Below are 7,873 nucleotides of genomic sequence, written 5' to 3'. Positions count from 1 at the left end.
CATAATTTTCCTTTCCGCATGATGCCTTCTATTTTGTGAAGTGCACCGGTCCCTCCTGCAGCAAAGCACCCCCACAACATGATGCTGCCACCCCGTGCTTCACAGTTGGGATGGTGTCCTTTGGCTTGCAAGCCTCCACCTTTTTCCTCCAAACATAACGATGGTCAGTATGGCCAAACAGTTCTATTTTTGTTTCATCAGACCAGAGGACATTTTTCCAAAAAGTACGATCTTTGTCCCCATGTGCAGTTGCAAACCGTAGTCTGGCGTTTTTATGCAGGTTCTGGAGCAGTGGCTTCTTCCTTGCTGAGCGGCCTTTCAGGTTATGTCGATATAGGACTCGTTTTACTGTGGATATAGATACTTTTGTACCTCTTTCCTCCAGCATCTTCACAAGGTCTTTTGTTGTTGTTGTGTGATTGATTTGCACTTTTCGCACCAAAGTATGTTCATCTCTAGGAGACAGAACGTGTCTCCTTCCTGAGCGTTATGATGGCTTTGTGGTCCCATGGTGTTTATACCTGCATACTATTGTTTGTACAGATGAAAGTGGTACCTTCAGGCATTTGGAAATTGCTACCAAGGATGAACCAGACATGTGGAGGTCTGATTTATTTTGATTTTCCCATGATGTCAGCAAAGAGGCACTGAGTAATACATCCACAGGTACACCTCCAATTGACTCAAATTATGTCACTTAGCCTATCAGAAGCTTCTAAAGCCATGACATAATTTTGGGAAAATTCTGTTTTAAGGCATGTGAAGAGTGTGCAAAGCTGTCATCAATGGCTACTTTGAAGAATCTCAAAAAGAAAATATATTTTGATTGGTTTAATACTTTTTTGGTTACTACATGATTTCATATGTGTTATTTCATAGTTTTGATGTCTTCACTATTATTCTACAATGTAGACATTAGTAAGTATAAAGAAAAACCTTTGAATGTCCAAACTTTTGATTGGTACTGCATATATGTATATACTGTATATGTAACCGAAAGTTAGTGATGTATCCATATCAGTGTTGTCTGTGTGTGAGTCATGTCTGTGAGATCAGTGCTGTTAAGGTTGTGCGCTACTGGTGGAGGAGTCAGGTGCAGGAGAGCAGAGAGTTGTGAACAGGCGCACACTTTATTTAGGCAGAGGCAATAAAACAGACAGATGCCACTGCGTCAAAACCTCCAGCCAAAGGTAAAATGTGCAAGGTGCGAAACAGTCACAAAAATAAGCAAATGTTTAACAATTAAACATCCTTCGTGAAATACCACTGAAATACAGGGGGAAAACCAGCCTGGCGCGTAACAAGAAACACGTAACAAAAACAATTTCACACAAAGACATGGGGAGAACAGAGGAATAGGTGTGCAGGGAACAAGACAAAACAAATGGAACAATGGAAAAAATGGAGCGGCGATGGCTAGAAAGCCAGTAATGTCGACCGCCGAACGCCGCCAGAACAAGGAGAGGAGCCGACTTCAGCGGAAGTCGTGACAAGTGCTCTCTGGGTGGCATCACGTATACTCTTTAACAAGGGCAGTGCCCTGGAGCCGCCGGTGCCAGTGTCATCCAATGCTTGACTATAACTTCAGTTTTCTTGCTTAGGTAAACACTACATAGTTCTTCTCAATATTATTACTCAAACTAGTTGGAAATCAGGTTCTGGCAAGGGCCGACCCACTTCCAACACTGCCTGGGGCATTTGTGTAAGATGATCTACTTTACTAGGAATAACCAAGCAAACGATGTAGCGCCATCAAATATGCCGACACAGTTAAATGCCTTATATGCCAGTTATTTATGACCTAACAACACAACTTTATGGTTGTGGAAAAATGACAACCTAAGACATTCATCTCCACACTAGCGTAAGGGTGGCGGCAGGTAGACTAGTGGAGCTTTGGGCCTGTAACCGAAAGATTGCTGGATCGAATCCCTGAGCAGACAAGGTAAAAATCTGTCATTCTGCCCCTGAACAATGCAGTTAACCCACTGTTCCCTGGTGGGCTGTCATTGTAAATAAGAATGTGTTCTTAACTGATTTGCCTAGTTAAATAATGGTTACATTTTTTAAAAAGCATACCAGACAGAAATGGGAAAACATTGATGCTTTGTTGTGTGACACTATAGTGGTGGTTTCTGTCATAGGTATTGAATTGTAAACTACTTTGTCTTGTTACCTCCATTGTGGGGCTCCAACTCTACCCAAAGTGCATCTTAACCTGCCAGTAGTTATGGGATTCTATGCTTGAGGAGAAACCCTTCGGTGTGATGTAGGCTGGCTTACAGTAGATAGACCACATGGATTTACCAGCCATGCTTTTGTATGGGGTCTCAAATGGCCCCAAAAAATGTTTTATTAACTGATGTGTGTTATGGTTATCTCTGTGCAGTAGTGGCCATGGTACTGGGTCGGCTTGGTAAAAGAGATTGAAAGTGAATGGTACTGTGATGTTCACAGGACACTAACAGGATAGGAGACCTGGCTGATGCCAATACAAATCCTTCACTGATGTTGTAAACTGCAGTTGGCTACATGCCTCAGCATTGCTTCACATTTCAACTCTAAATATCAGTGCGCAGTTTGAGAGGTCTTCCCTTATCCAGTAGCCTTTATGACTAGATTCAATCAGATCAAGCGTTAACTGGCGATAGCCGACACCCTCATAGCTGATGTTTTGGAGGTGTTTGAGGTGTAACTGCATTGGAGCTGTCAAATTGGTGAGCCGCTGCTCTTGATCATTGTCACAAAACCACACCCGTCCTACTCGCATCAGAAGTCCAAAACAAGAAAGTGTAAGCTATAGAAATAATTACGCTAAAATTGAAACCATACACAAAGTGCATAATTTGACCGAATAATTAGGACGCGGTCATAATTTCATGGAGTCTGTGAAGGAAGAAACCACATGGAAAAAGTGTCTAGGAAGTTAGGTCCCAATAACTGATTTCACCAAGTCAAATGAATAAATTTATTGTGTTGAGGTTTCATGATGCTTGAATCTAAACCAAAGTAGATAACATTAAGCTTGTTCTATACATCAGGTTGGGTCTCTATAAGATTCAATATGAGGTCCTAAACCTAGCATGAAAGTGCATCCTTGTAGCTGTGTGGGTTAATATAGTCAAAATGTTTGCCTTCGAGTAAATTGAGCCAATGGCCGAGTCAATGGCAAGTTGAGCAAATTAAAGTGCATGGCTTATGTTAAAAGTTTTGCCTGTGTTAAAAGATGCTTAAAAAATGTAAAAAGCGATAGTGTTTAATTGTTTTGGGGAAATAAAGTTTTAAACAGTTAGTGGTCATATTTTAGTCAGTACAGAAATTTGTCGGCGGATTAATTTACCCTGTCCCGCGGATCAATTTATCCCCCCCAAAAAGCTATATTTTCAGAACTGTAATGTATACATCAATTCTGATTATTTCCAGGGATACACAACATCCTGAAATATACTGCTCAAAAAAATAAAGGGAACACTAAAATAACACATCCTAGATCTGAATGAATGAAATAATCGTATTAAATACTTTTTTCTTTACATAGTTGAATGTGCTGACAACAAAATCACACAAAAATAATCAATGGAAATCCAATTTATCAACCCATTGAGGTCTGGATTTGGAGTCACACTCAAAATTAAAGTGTAAAAACACACTACAGGCTGATCCAACTTTGATGTAATGTCCTTAAAACAAGTAAAAATGAGGCTCAGTAGTGTGTGTTGCCTCCACGTGCCTGTATTTACATTTACATTTAAGACATTTAGCAGACGCTCTTATCCAGAGCGACTTACAAATTGGTGCATTCACCTTATAATATCCAGTGGAACAACCACTTTACAATAGTGCATCTAAATCTTTTAAGGGGGGGGGGGGGGGGGGGGGGGTTAGAAGGATTACTTTATCCTATCCCAGGTATTCCTTAAAGAGGTGGGGTTTCAGGTGTCTCCGGAAGGTGGTGATTGACTCCGCTGTCCTGGCGTCGTGAGGGAGCTTGTTCCACCATTGGGGTGCCAGAGCAGCGAACAGTTTTGACTGGGCTGAGCGGGAACTGTGCTTCCTCAGAGGTAGGGAGGCGAGCAGGCCAGAGGTGGATGAACGCAGTGCCCTTGTTTGGGTGTAGGGCCTGATCAGAGCCTGAAGGTACGGAGGTGCCGTTCCCCTCACAGCTCCGTAGGCAAGCACCATGGTCTTGTAGCGGATGCGAGCTTCAACTGGAAGCCAGTGGAGAGAGCGGAGGAGCGGGGTGACGTGAGAGAACTTGGGAAGGTTGAACACCAGACGGGCTGCGGCGTTCTGGATGAGTTGTAGGGGTTTAGTGGCACAGGCAGGGAGCCCAGCCAACAGCGAGTTGCAGTAATCCAGGCGGGAGATGACAAGTGCCTGGATTAGGACCTGCGCCGCTTCCTGTGTGAGGCAGGGTCGTACTCTGCGAATGTTGTAGAGCATGAACCTACAGGATCGGGTCACCGCCTTGATGTTAGTGGAGAACGACAGGGTGTTGTCCAGGGTCACGCCGAGGCTCTTAGCACTCTGGGAGGAGGACACAAGGGAGTTGTCAACCGTGATGGCGAGATCATTGAACGGGCAGTCCTTCCCCGGGAGGAAGAGCAGCTCCGTCTTGCCGAGGTTCAGCTTGAGGTGGTGATCCGTCATCCACACTGATATGTCTGCCAGACATGCAGAGATGCGATTCGCCACCTGGTTGTCAGAAGGGGGAAAGGAGAAGATGAATTGTGTGTCGTCTGCATAGCAATGATAGGAGAGACCATATGAGGATATGACAGAGCCAAGAGACTTGGTGTATAGCGAGAATAGGAGAGGGCCTAGAACAGAGCCCTGGGGGACACCAGTGGTGAGAGCACGTGGTGCGGAGACAGATTCTCGCCACGCCACCTGGTAGGAGCGACCTGTCAGGTAGGACGCAATCCAAGCGTGGGCCGCGCCTGAGATGCCCAGCTCGGAGAGGGTGGAGAGGAGGATCTGATGGTTCACAGTATCAAAGGCAGCAGATAGGTCTAGAGGGATGAGAGCAGAGGAGAGTTAGCTTTAGCAGTGACCTCCCTAGAACGCCTGGGCATGCTCCTGATGAGGTGGCGGATGGTCCTGAGGGATCTCCTCCCAGACCTGGACTAAAGCATCCGCCAACTCCTGGACAGTCTGTGGTGCAACGTGGCGTTGGTGGATGGAGCGAGACATGATGTCCCAGATGTGCTCAATTGGATTCAGGTCTGGGGAACGGGCGGGCCAGTCCATAGCATCAATGCCTTCCTCTTGCAGGAACTGCTGACACACTCCAGCCACATGAGGTCTAGCATTGTCTTGCATTAGGAGGAACCCAGGGCCAACCGCACCAGCATATGGTCTCACAAGGGGTCTGAGGATTTCATCTCGGTACCTAATGGCAGTCAGGCTACCTCTGGCGAGCACATGGAGGGCTGTGCGGCCCCCCAAAGAAATGCCACCCCACACCATGACTGACCCACCACCAAACCGGTCATGCTGGAGGATGTTGCAGGCAGCAGAACGTTCTCCACGGCGTCTCCAGACTCTGTCACGTCTGTCACATGTGCTCAGAGTGAACCTGCTTTATCTGTGAAGAGCACAGGGCGCCAGTGGCGAATTTGCCAATCTTGGTGTTCTCTGGCAAATGCCAAACGTCCTGCACGGTGTTGGGCTGTAAGCACAACCCCCACCTGTGGACGTCGGGCCCTCATACCACCCTCATGGAGTCTGTTTCTGACCGTTTGAGCAGACACATGCACATTTGTGGCCTGCTGGAGGTCATTTTGCAGGGCTCTGGCAGTGCTCCTCCTGCTCCTCCTTGCACAAAGGCGGAGGTAGCGGTCCTGCTGCTGGGTTGTTGCCCTCCTACGGCCTCCTCCACGTCTCCTGATGTACTGGCCTGTCTCCTGGTAGTGCCTCCATGCTCTGGACACTACTCTGACAGACACAGCAACCTTCTTGCCACAGCTCGCATTGATGTGCCATCCTGGATGAGCTGCACTACCTGAGCCACTTGTGTGGGTTGTAGACTCCGTCTCATGCTACCACTAGAGTGAAAGCACCGCCAGCATTCAAAAGTGACCAAAACATCAGCCAGGAAGCATAAGAACTGAGAAGTGGTCTGTGGTAACCACCTGCCGAACCACTCCTTTATTGGGGGTGTCTTGCTAATTGCCTATAATTTCCACCTGTTGTCTATTCCATTTGCACAACAGCATGTGAAATGTATTGTCAATCAGTGTTGCTTCCTAAGTGGACAGTTTGATTTCACAGAAGTGTGATTGACTTGGAGTTACATTGTGTTGTTTAAGTGTTCCCTTTATTTTTTTGAGCAGTGTATATGTAGATGTCCTTGTTAGAATGAATACTATATTTCCCTTGATGGAGTGATGCTGACTGTAAAAAATTGCAAAATTTACCCCACTCTTCCCTAAATTCATTTCACATTACGGTGTTCAAACTTGTAATGGCTCTATGGGATTTCTCTCAATGCGACTCTGTGCAGCCAATGGCAATGTCTGCTTTAGGTATAATGCCAGGAGCCAATTGTGGATTGGACAGCTCTAACGCAATTCTACCTCTGACACTGTCAAAACAACCGCTATGCTGATGTCGTTAAAGCAGATCTGATTGAATAGAGCCCTAGATATCCCGGTAGTGGATAGAGCGAGGATGGGCAGACATGTCATCATTGCCTGACTGTAACCTCCAGTTGCGGGGATGTGGGTGATGAAGGGCGATTTTCTATTCCATTTTATTTTGCTTGGAAAGGTAACACGTAAAAAAGCCCAGCTTAACTCAGACACTATAATCGTTCTTAGGGACCTGAGCCACTGAGCTTGTGTCAATGATCCAACCTGTTTCACCATGGTAACCATGGTTTCACTGTACTGTAGCTGGGGGAAGTGAGGGATGGAGCGATATAGGAAGGAAGGTAGAGAGGTAGAGAGAGGGAAATTACACCCTTGAGTTTAGTCGTCCAAGCTGACGGCATCTGGGCAGCAAGTGGCAGGCTGGTAACTGGCCAACCTCAGGGCATGCCAGTTGTGGCCCTGCCAGAGAATGAGCCAATCACATTTAGAGAAAGAGAGAGACTTCTGAGAGTGACTAGGCAGACCTCAAAGCAATCCAACACTGCAGCTGAGCCCTGTTCATGCTAGGAGTCTTTATCAACAAGACAGGGAAGGGAGCATGGATTAGGAGCTGTACAGTAGCATGTTGATGTACCAATTGGTTCTCAGACGGTCTAAATACTGTATGTAGTCCCTGTCTTAGGTCAGTTAGGATCACCACTTTATTTTAAGAATGTGAAATGTCATAATAATTTTAGAGAGAATGATTTATTTCAGCTTTTATTTCTTTCATCACATTCCCAGTTGGTCAGAAGTTAGCATACACTGAATTAGTGTTTGGTAGCATTGCTTTTAAATTGTTTAACTTGAGTCAAACATTTCAGGTAGCCTTCCACAAGCCTCCCACAATAAGTTGAACGTGACAGAGCTGGTGTAACTGAGTCAGGTTTGTAGGCCTCCATGATTACACACGCTTTTCCGTTCTGCCCACAAAGTTTCAATGGGTTTGAGGTCATGGCTTTGTGATGGCCACTCCAATACCTTGACTTTATTATCCTTAAGCCATTTTGACACAACTTTGGAATTATGCTTGGGGTCATTGTCCATTTGGAAGACCCATTTGCGATCAAGCTTTAACTTCCTGACTGATGTCTTGAGATGTTGCTTCAATATATCCACGTAATTTTTCTACCTCATGATGCCATCTATTTTGTGAAGTGCACCAGTCCCTCCTGCAGCAAAGCACCCCCACAACATGATGCTGCCACCCCAAAGCTTCACGGTTGGGATGGTGTTCTTCG

This window comes from Salmo salar, chromosome 01 (assembly GCF_965601325.2).
Source record: "Salmo salar chromosome 01, fSalSal1, whole genome shotgun sequence".
NCBI classification, from domain to species: domain Eukaryota; kingdom Metazoa; phylum Chordata; class Actinopteri; order Salmoniformes; family Salmonidae; genus Salmo; species Salmo salar.
This window is presented reverse-complemented; position numbering follows the sequence as displayed.